This window comes from Peromyscus leucopus, chromosome 1 (assembly GCF_004664715.2).
Source record: "Peromyscus leucopus breed LL Stock chromosome 1, UCI_PerLeu_2.1, whole genome shotgun sequence".
In the NCBI taxonomy this organism is placed as follows: Eukaryota; Metazoa; Chordata; class Mammalia; order Rodentia; family Cricetidae; genus Peromyscus; species Peromyscus leucopus.
Genome location: NC_051063.1, coordinates 40,808,967 through 40,821,149, shown reverse-complemented (window position 1 = coordinate 40,821,149; position 12,183 = coordinate 40,808,967). Strand labels below are relative to the sequence as shown.

The 12,183-nt window shown below is 39.0% G+C and overlaps 1 protein-coding gene across 9 annotated transcripts in view; it reads right to left on the bottom strand.

The window, feature by feature from the left end:
• Positions 1-12,183, bottom strand: part of Nt5c2 (5'-nucleotidase, cytosolic II) — a 132,774-nt gene that overhangs the window by 44,613 nt on the left and 75,978 nt on the right. The gene's annotated exons all lie outside the window — the stretch shown is intronic.

The window sequence follows — 12,183 nt, the reverse complement described above, 5'->3', positions numbered from 1 at the left end:
GGTTCTGTTAAGAGGCAGGAATCGTTACTGGCAAACACAGAAAAAGCAAATTTACCCCCTAAAGAGGCCCTCCAACAGTACACAAACAATGTGAGTTTCACAGAATGGAGCAGCCCTAGCTAGTCAAAATCATTCCCATTCACTCAGAACAAGAAAAGGCCAGATAAATAATTTAGTTTTAATGAACAGTTCAACTACTTTCCCTTTAGAAAAGAAACCATGTAAACTACAAGAAGGAAGTACTTACGTGCCAGACCATATTACAGGGGAAATTAAGGTATTTCCATATCAACCTTTCCCTCCCTCTGATTTTATTAACTGTTTTTAGGAAATACCTGTGTTCAAAAATATATCATTTACCCAAAATATTCAGCTCATATGAAAACATACTTATAAATTTTTTATATAAAGGGCAAATCCAGAACATTCTAAAAGTTGATGACAAATCTCAGATCAAGCTAAGATTTGAAAGAAAAAGATTTGCAACCTTCCTGCCTCCAGACAAATATAATACATAGTGTTTATGCAACAGGGGAAGAAATACGTAAATCAGAGCTCGGTCTAGTACCAGAAGCCTGTAATCTCAATTACTTAGGAAGCTAAAGTGAAGGATCCAAAGTTCAAAGCCTGCTTGGGACACAGAGTGAGTTCAAGGTCAGTCTGGACTACTTTAGTGCAACTTTGTCTGTAAATAAAAACATAAAAACAGGGTTAGGTGTAGGCGGGGGGTGTTCTCTGTCCCGCCAGCAAATCCCACATACCCAGCAGTGATTATTTTAAAAGCCTCTGCAGGACTGGGTGGGACAGAAAAGCCTCCGATTACAGTTAAGGACAGGCATGGTGGCACACAACTTTCGTGCCAGCACTCAAGAGACAGAAACAGGCAGACCTCTGTGAATTCCAGGCCAGCAAGGGCTACAAGGCAGTGAGACCTTGTCTCCAAAAAAAAAAAAAAAAAAAAGAAAGTAGTACAGTAATTGCCTATGCATGAGAAGCCATGTTCAATCCCTAATAAAAAAGAAAGAGAAACAACAACAACAAAAAGAAAGAAAAGAAACAAAAGACAAAGAGGAACACTGAGATGGAAAGTAAACCCTTTAAATTAAACATAAAGACTACACATTCTGGCTGGGACGATAGCTTGGCTGACAGAGTGCTCGCCTAGCACACAACGCCCTGGGTTCACTTGCCAGCACTGCGTAACTAGGCATATTGGTGTAGGTTACAATCCAGCATCCAAGAAATGGGGACAGGATACAATAGTTCATACACCTTGGCTACATGACCCTATCTCAAAAAAGACAAAAAGGGCCAGTGAGATGACTCAGTGGCTAAAACTGCTTGCTATGCAAGCCTGAAGCCTGAGCTCAATTCCTTGACCCAGATATAGTTGGAAGAAGAGAAGTGACTCTATAGCTTATCCTCTGACCTCCACATGCACGCTGTGGCACACTTGAGTATACATACAAATACAAACACACACACACACACACACACACACACACACACACACACACTTTAAAAAATCTTTAAAAAAGAGCATGAAAATGTTAAGGCATAGTATAACATAGCACTTGGGGACTGAGGCAAGACTACTGCTAGTTTGGAGCCAACCTGGGCTACAGAGTGAGAACCTATCTGGGTCTTCTTTTGTTTTATTTTGTTTGAAGCAAGGTCTCACATAATTTCAGTTATCTTTGAACTCACTATATAGGTGAGAGTGGACTTGAACTCTGCCTCTATTCCCAAGTACCAAGATTATAGACATGTGCTTCCACATCAAGTGAGAACCTATCTTTACAAAAAACAAACAAGCAAAAAACATGTAAGATAACCAACTAACCTCATAAGAACAAAAACTGGAAACCACGAGACACATACACTATGATGGCTATTCTAATCAAAAGACAACAGCAACTGTGTAAGGATGCAGAGAAACTGAAATGCTCACACACTGAAGCTAGCACTGTAAAATGATACATTAGCATGAACAATTTACCAATAACCCAAGCACAGTTACCATATAACCAAGCAAGTTATATTCCTAGATACATGACCAAAACAAACGTCCATACAAAACTTTACACAAATGTTCATAACACCACATTTTAATTTTAGGTGTCTATTGCTGTAATAAAACATCACCAAAAGCAACTTGGGGAGGAAAGCATTTACTTGGCATCCCAATTACAGTTTCATCACTGAAGGAAGTTGGGGCAGGAACCTAGAGATAGGAACTGCTGTGGAATAATCCTGCACACTGTGAAAATGTGTTGCTCTCATTGTTAATAAAAAGCTGATTGGCCAGTAGCCAGGCAGGAAGTATAGGTGGGACACCCAAACTAAGGACTGAGAAGAAAGAGGGGCAGAGTTGAGAGTCACCAGCAGATGCAGAGAGAAGACAGGTACCAAGCCACCCAGGAAAGCATAGATAAGAAATATGGGTTAATTTAAGAGTTAGCCTAGTAATAAGCCTAAGCTATGGGCCGAGCATTTATAATTAATAATAAGACTCTCTTGCGGTTATTTGGGAAGTGGCTGCCCATACAGAAAAACTCCGCCTACAAGGCACTGAAGCAGAGGACATGGGGAAAGGCTGCTTACTGGCTTGCTCAGTTTGCTTTATTATACATCCCAGGACCAACTGCCTAGGAACATCTAGCCCCATAGAAAACAATCCCTTCCATAGAAATCATCAATTAAGGTTGCCTCTTCTCAGATGACTCCAAATAGTGTGAAGATGACAAAAAAACAAAACAACAACAAAAGCAAACAAACGCAAACAAACAAAGAACTAACTAACACATAGTGTTATTCATAATAGCCCCCAAAGGAAAACCACTCAAATGCTGAACAATAGATGAATGAAAAAATATAATACAATATATCTATACAATGGAATATTATTAGGCCAATAAAATAAGTATTGACATGGATAAACTTTAAAAACATTCTGTTTGCTGGGCATGGTGCTACACACATTTTGAAGGCAGAAGCAGGAAGACAAGTCCAAAACTAGTCTTATCCACATAGTGTGAGAACCCTGTCTCAACACACGCACGCACGCACGCACGCAATATGTTTTTTCAAGATTTTATCTTATCTGTATGAATGCTTCCTGAGTATATGTATATGTACTATGTGAGTGCCTGGTGCCCACAGAGGTCAGAAAGAGGTTGCTGGATCCCCTGGAACTACAGCTATAGATGGTTGTGAGCCATCATATAGGTGTTAAGAACCCAGGTCCTTTGCAGGAACAAGTGATCTTACCTGATGAGTCATCTCTCCAACTCCATAAAAACTTTTTCAAAATATTTTTTGTAATGCTAAGTGAAAGGAGCCCAACATAAAAGTCCACATAACATGTGACTTCCATTTGTCATACTATGCAAGAGTAAATTTTATATCAAGCCTCCCCCCTCAAATCAATTTAATTAAGAACATCTGTTCACCAAAAGACTACTGATAAAAAGCAAACATAGACTGGGAAATGATATATGACATGTTACAACAGAAACTAAACTTGAAACATGGGGGTTTGTTTGTTTTTTACAGTACAACCCTGGCTGACCTGGAATTACTATGTAAATCAACCTGGTCTCAGGCAGACAGCCACCTGCCTCTGCCTCCTGAGTGCTGGGATTAAAAGTGTATGTTACCACATGTGACGTTTTAAAAACACTATGAAAGTCAGTGAAAGAAAGAGATTTTAAAAAAAAAAAGTACAGACTATATAACTATGTTTACATGAAATGTCTATAGAATAGCTATTTTTTTTTTTTTTTTTTTTTTTTTTTTTGCTCCAAGACAGTGTTTCTCTGTTCTAAAACTTGCTCTGTAGACCAGGCTGGCCTCGAACTCACAGAGATCTACTTGCCACTGCCTTTCGAGTGCTGGGATTAAAGACGTGTGGCCCCACCTCCCGGCTAGAATAGCTAATTCTATAGAGACAGTATATATAGAAAGTAAGGGGTGGCCAGGAACTGAGGATAATAAAACTAAAGAACCATCTAACTTGATAATAAACTAAGAACCACTAAATACTAACTCAATTTTATATGAGTAGACAGCAATAATTTTTTTTTCAGGACAGGGTTTCTCTTTTTAGCCTTGGCTGTCCTGGAACTCCCTCTATAGATCAGACTAGTGTTAAACTCACAGAGATCCTCCTGCCTCTGCCTCCTGAGTGCTTGGGATTAAAGGTGTGCATTACCACCACTGCCCAGCTGACCTCAACAAAATGTAAACTGTACAGAAAGGTGCATTTTACCTCATCACAGTAATCTTCCCCACACAATATGAAAAAGGTAACACACAACTGGCAATGGTCTACAAATCCATAGGAGAAAAATCACACACAATTAGGAAACACTTCAGGAAGTCACAAAAAGTGAATCTCTCAACAGTCAGTTAACATCTGAAGAGTTGTTCAACCTAATTATTCACCAGGAAAATACAAATTTAAACCAGAATGTTGCATTACATATATACCGTAATAACTTTTAAATTGAGTATACACTTCAAAAGATTAATATTAAAGCAGCTGGGAAGCTCTCAGATAGTGTTAAGTGGATCTATCAAGAAAAGTAACTGCTTGGTACAACTAACTTGCATGTTATCAAGAACTTGATATACAATGGATGTATTACTGTCACTGGTTTTTGTTAACTCTTTTTGTTTTGAGATAACTGCAGATTCAATGCAATAGCAAGAAACAACAAAAGGCCAGGCAGTGGTGGTATGCGCTTTTAATCCCAGCACTTGGGAGGTAGAGACAGGTGGAGCTCAGTGAGTTCCAGGCTAAAGTGTTTGAAGTACAATTGTGAAGACCCCAGAAACCATTAAATGCTGAGTGGGTGTGGCAGCCTGCCTATGATTCCAGCTTCCAAAGGCAGAGACAGGAATCCCCAGGAAGATAAGCCACATCTCCAAGCTCTAGGCTTGACTGAGAGACCCTGTCTCAGTGAATAAGGTAGAAAAGTGATCCAAGAAGTAATTCCCTTGAGGTAAAAAAAAAAAAAAAGCATTATAAACATTTTTAAGTCTCCCAGTACTAACGTGCTAAGACAGGTACTAAGAACTATTTTATGAATGCCAACAAATTCATTTTTATTCCTTACATTTATAATTAATTTGAGAAGAAATTATTATTCAATAGATTTAAATAAAGACTGGCAAGGCTTTAGAGATTTAAATTCAATTTAAGCAATAATTTCAGGGCACTGGAAAGAGAGCTCAGTGGTTAAGAGTATAAATCACTCTTGCAGAGGACACAAGTCTGGTTCCCAGAACCTATGGAGAATAACAGCTCAATCACCTGTGTACACGTACATGTACACACACACACACACACACACACACACACTCACTCACTCACTCACTCACTCACTCACTCACTCTTAAAGGAAAATTAGAAGGCCAGCCATGGTGGTGCACACCTTTAATCCCACTTTAATCTCTCCGGAGAGAGACGCCGGAATTTCAGTGAGTTTGAGGCTAGGTCTACATAGAAGTTCTAAGACAACTAGGGTTATATAGTGAGATCCTATCTCCAAAATAATATTAGATAATTAGATAATTCAGATAAATATGTGAAATATCTCTAAATATTTTTAAAGACAAAGAATTGCAGTTTTTTTCTTTTGAGACAAAAGCTCATTTCTGAAGCTTAAGTTGGCCTAGAATTCACAATGTAGCCAAGGCTAGCCTCAAACTCCTGGCAATTCTTCCTGCTTTAGACTCTTGAATGCTTGGATTACAGATGCAAGCCATCACACCAGGCTACACTATTTTTTTAAAGTAAGCCAAATGACTGCTTAACTACAAATTCATAAGTTCAATTAGCAAATTTCACTTCAACATAATAAAAAAAACACTAAACTCATATCTATGTTCAAAGAAAAAATTAATTCCCTATACTGAAAAAACTTTGCTTTATTATAATTATCAGAGCTTCAAAATGGTAAATCCAAATACCTGATTTCAGCATCATAGGCACAGTCAACAGGAAGAGTTGATGAAAAAACAAATGGTTCCATTCTGGATTTGAAGACTATAAATTCTGAGCTGTACTAAACACTATCAGCATCTAGATGTTAGACAAACTAAGAAATGCCTTTCTGGTGCGCTTCTCTACGGTCACTAGGAAACCCAAGCATCTTGGATAACCTTCTGACTACAGCATAACATATTCCAATGAAGGGTTTGGCCAGATGATTATCCTCCAGTCAGAAACTGAGCAATCATAACAAGGAAATGAAGACAACAACAGTCGCACATCCTGAAGGACAGTTTCCTAATGATACATCATCATCATTTCTATGCTGATATGCAGAACACTACCACAAAGCACACAATAGCAATAATGATGATGATGAAGCAAGGCAGTATGCTGGGCATTTACTTAACCAAGAGCATTTAGCTTCTGCAGACAGAGATACAGCTCAGTGGATAAGAACACTTGCTGAGCTAACATACAGACCTAATTTCACATCCCTAGTACCCACTTTTATAAAAAGCCAGGCATGGCTATGTGCACCTGCAACCTCAGCACTGAGGGAGGGAGACAGGAGGATCACTGGGGCTGGCTCCAGGTTCAGTGAGGGCCTGACTCAAAGGAGTAAAAACAGAATGGTAAAACACACACCATCATCCTCTAGCCTCCATGCACACACCATACACACTCGCATATACACGAGAATATTTAGCTTCTTCTAAAAGAAAAATTTCAAATATTACATACAATATACAGTTTTTGAGAATCATTATTACAGACTGCCTACTTAAGCCAATGGCAAAAATCAACTCAAATAAATATCTTTAATAAAGTTTCAGAAACAATACAAATTGACTTAACTAAAAACAAAACAAACAACTCTCTAGTGCTAGACACACAGCTCAGGTGGCAGAGGGCTTGTACAGCATGCAAAGTCTAGGTTTGAGTCCCAGCACTGCATAAAACTGGGCATGGGGGCACAGACTTGCAATTTCAGCACTTAAGAGATAGAGACTGGAGGATCAGGAGGATCAGGAAGCTCACTGTTATTTCAGCTATATAGCAGGTTTGGAGCCAGCTGAGGATACATAGACCCTGCTCAAAAACAAACACAGAAAGAAAGAGAGTGGGGGAGGGAAGGGGAGGGGAGGAAGAGTAAAACTAAATGGGTTCCATTTGTTGTGTGGCAATATCCTCCAAGATACACTTCTGCGTGGGAGGGAAGCTTGGTAAAGTACAGGATGTTCTAAAGATAGGTAAACTAGTCAACCAAAGGGAAGCTAGTTAGGCTCAGGGAGTAGATAACTCAAAAGCTTCAGGAAGTCCCTGAAACTTACCACCAAGCATATATAAGCAGTAAGGACTGGTGAGAGGCACTTTCAGACAAGAGAAGCTGCCTACAACCGGTTCAGACAGGCTGAGGCACCTGAAAGAAGCAGACAAACTCAACTGCCTAAAACACTCTCAAACCAGCCAAGCAACAGAGGCTCAGACCACCTCAGCAGTCTCACAAAGATATTCTCCATCCTTCCAAGCTGCCTATGCACTATATGGTGAGCTCCTGATTCCCAGCTTTCAAGAGACATTACCCATGTTGGGGTGTGCTTCTCAGAAGAGAACTGTCTGGGTCACTATATAGGAACCCCAATAAAACCCACTGGCTCACCATGTTGGACTTTGGAGGTTCCTTACATGGGGTGGAGATGTTTGTTGATGTCTCCCCAGGAATAGTGTCACACACCACTATCACATATGTTTTTGTTTTTTAAAAGTTTGGTTATTTAAGAAGGTCTCATGTAGCCTATGCTGGCCTCAAACTGACCTAGGCAAAACTAACCTTGAACTCCTAATCTTCCTGCCTCAGATCCCCAAATGCCATGTGTGACACCATGCTGGGCCAATTTAATTTTGGGAGTATGGGGCTGGAGGAAGATTTGAAACGAGGTCTCATGTCTCAAACTTTTCATCAACAAAAAAACATTGTTTGAAAGATTAGCTCAAGATATCTATTTTACAACATGGTAACAACTGCTAATAATAAAATATTGTATACTCAAAAATAGTTGAGAAATCTTTTTTGCTTTTTCATTTTTTTCTTTTGGGTTGGGTGATGTTATTTGAGACAGGGTCTCATGTAGCCCAGGTTAGCCTTGAAATCATTATGTAGTCAAAATTGACCTTTAACTTTCGACCCTCTTTTCTTACCCTCCACCCACTGCTAGCTTACTGAGAAACTTTAAGTGTTCTCACAAAATAGTTAATTAATGGTGTGTCTGTGTGTGGATGTGTGTATGGGTGCACACGTGCACATGCACATCTATAAAAATGTATGTTCACCTGTGTAGACATGTGTACACAGCTACAGGCATGTGTGCACGGATAAAGGCTGGAGGTTCACTTCAGATGGTATCCTCAGGTATCATCTCATCAACCTAAAGCTCACCAAGTAGGCTAGACTGGCTAGCCAGAGAGTTCTAGGAATCCACCTGTATTCACCTCCCCAGCGCTGGGATTACAAATGTGAGCCACAAGGCCTGGGTTTTGCTTTTGTTTTTTAACCTTTACTTTAGGTGTATTGGTACTTTGCCTGTGTATGTCTGTGTGAAAGTGTCAGATTCCCTAGAACTGGAGTGACAGACAGTGGTGAGCTGCCATGTGAGTGCTGGAATTGAACCCAGGTCCTCTGGAAGAGCAGCCAGCCACTCTCAACTGCTGAGCCATCTCTCTAGCCCAAGGCCTTGTTTTTTTTTCCACATGGGTTCTGAAAAATCAACTCAAGTCCTTATGTCTGCATAGCAAACACCTCACCAAATGGGCTATCTCCTCAGCCCTAAGTTAATGTACATTAGTTTTATTTAGCTAGTCTATATACCTATTTTAAAATATGTCTAAAATAATATACATAATTTTTGCCAATTTTAGAAACAGATACATAATTCTTTAAAAGCAAATACTTGCAAGAGTACAAAAACCCAGTTTTTTTTATTACTGAAAAGTATTTTATTAGGACAGAGTGATCTGGCTCAGTATTTAAGAGTCCTGGGTTTGAGCTCCAGCAGAGTATTTGCCTAGCATATAGGATCACATCACATTACACTACTACAGCACCACACAAAAACCAACACAACAGACAAAGTTTGAAAATGGATTAAACTAGGCTTTCTGGAATACACCTATAACACCAGCAATCACAAGTACAAGGCAAGAAGGTAATGAACTCATTCCCAGTATGACCCATAGAGTGAGGCCTAGTTTGAAAAAAAAAAAAATTATAAACCTTGAGAGATGCTTTTATTATTATTTCCATTGTTTCATATTACTCCTACCTGATGAAAAATGTAGGGTGTGGAACCTGTCTAAATTATTACAGGAAATACCATTCTAAATGAGTCAGAAATGTATTTGAGCTATGGCATACCGAGTGCAATTAGGATTCTTACCAGATGATGTTTGCTAGAAATGTTAATGTTTATCTCTCTTCCAGGGTAAGTTTAGCCCTGTCTCCCTTCCTGAGAACACTGCATCCAAATGCATCCATCCTCTAGAGAAGTGGCTCTCAACCCAGGGGTCATGACCCCTTTAGGGGTCGCATATCCAATAACTCTACACATCAGATATTTACATTACAATTCATATCAGCAGCAAAATTACAGTTATGAAGTAGCAATGAAATAATTTATGGTTGGGGTCACCACATGAGGAACTGTATTAAAGGGTCACAGCATCGGGAAGGTTGAGAATCACTGCTCTAGAGCCTCAAGACTAACCAACTAATTGAACATAAATACATATAGAGAACACCTGCAGGGGCTCTATAAACACATACAGAGAAGTGGCTCAGCGGTTAAGAGCACTGGCTGTTCTTCTAGAGGTCCTGAGTTCAATTCCCAGCAACCACATGGTGACTCACAACCATCCGTAATGGGATCTGATGCCCTCTTCTAATATGGATGAAAACAAAGTACTCATATACGTAAAATAAATAAATAAATATTTTTTAAAAAGAGAACACCTGCATTCATTAGAGTATTTGTGCTACACTTTGCTTCACTCAAGATGGGGCCTCATGTAGCCTAAGATGGCCTCGAACTTGCTATATAGCTGAGGAAAACGTTGAACTTTCTCTCCTGTCTTTGCCTCAGAGTCTTGGGCCACCATGCCATTTGTGTGTGGGATCAAACCCAGGACTCTGTGCCGCTAGGCAAACACTCTGTCAACTGAGCTATACCTATAGCCCCATGTTTCCTTTACACATATAAACATGCCTGTTTTTAAAGCCCAAGAGATGGCTCATTGGATAAAAATGCTTGCTGCACAAGTCTTAATAACCCGAGTTCAATCTCTGGAAACCACAGTAGCAAGTTATCTTGTGACCACCATAAATGAAAACCCACACTCCCACATGCATATCACATACACTCAACAATAATAAATATTTAAAAGTTTTAAGGGACTGGAGAGATGGCCCAGTGGTTAGGAGCACTAGCTGCTCTTCCAGAGGACCTGGGTTCAATTCCCAGCACCCACATGGCACTCACAACTGTCTGTATTCCAGTTCCAGGGGATCTGACACTTTCATACCAATGCACATAAAATAAAGTTTAAAAAAAATTAAAAAAATAAAATTAAATAAACATTTAAAAGTTTTAAAATTCTGTGCTATACTTGAATTCCTATAGCATATACCAACACACCACACAGAAAGGAAAGTCGTCAATACCTACTATGTAATTTGAAGACTTGACAGGAACCAGAAATTTTTTTCACTTTTCTAGGGCTTAAGGAATAATAGTCTGATACCCACAAATGCTACATAGTGACCTATCATTAGTAAAATGTCATCAGCTTACATTAAAAACCAACTACTAACCAGGCTACATGTCCATTCCTTAATTCTATTCTTTTCTATGTAGAAAGGCAAGGTCAGAACTGTATAACATTCTTTTAATAAACACTACACAATTGTTATTCTGTATTTTGTGTTTTTATCTTTATTTTAAGACAAGGACTCAGGGTTGGGGATTTAGCTCAGTGGTAGAGCACTTGCCTAACAAGCACAAGGCCCTGGGTTCGGTCCTCAGCTCAAAAAAAAAAAAAAAAAAAAGAAAAGAAAAAAAAAAAAAAAAAAAAAGACAAGGACTCATGTAGCCCAGGCTGGCCTTGAACTCATGATCCTCCTATTTCTACCTCCCAAGTGCTGAGATTACAAGTGTGTACTACCACACCAGGGTTAAGTAAACACAATTTTAAATTCTGCTTAAAAATTATAGCTAGGGGCTAGAGAGATAGCTCAACAGTTAAGAGCTCTGTCTTCTCTTACAGAGGACCTGGGTTCAATTCCTAGACCCACAGCTGTCTCTAACTCCAGTTCCAGAGGATCCAACACCCTTACACAGGCATGCATACAGGCAAAACACCTGCTCAAAAAAATAAAAATAGGGCTGGAGAGATGACTCAGAGGTTAAGAGCACTGACTGACTGCTCTTTCAGAGGTCCTGAGTTCAATTCCCAGCAACCACATGGTGGCTCACAACCATCTATAATGAGATCTGGTGCCCTCTTCTGGTGTGCAGACATACATATAAACAGAACACTATACATAATAAATAAATAAATCTTTTTAAAAATTTTTTCATAAAAAATAATAAATAAATGTTTAAAAGATTTTTAATTTTAAATTTATAATTTTGATTTATAATTTAAAAAGATTATAATCAGTTTATGGTAAATAGCAGTTAAGAATTTTTGTTAAAGAATTTAAATTCTGTTATATTCTATTAAAATTTCAGTTAAGAATTTCATCCTCAGAGGGTAATAGCACTTGCTACAAAAGTCGGGCGACCTGAGTTCAATCCCAGAAGCCATATAAAAATGGGAGGAAAGAGAGAACAGATGTCACAGAGTTGTCCTCAAACTTCTACGTGTGCATTGCAGCATGACCACAGGCATGCACGATCATGTACACACACACACACACACACACACACACACACAAACACATCATCATAAATAAGTTTAAAAAATAATGTCGGGGTTGGGGATTTAGCTCAGTGGTAGAGCGCCTAGCAAGCACAAGGCCCTGGGTTCAGTCCTCAGCTCTGGAAAATAAAAAAAAAAAAAAAAAGAAAAGAAAAGAAAAAGAAAAAATAATGTCAATCTTAACAAGGCATGATGGCATGTGCCTATTG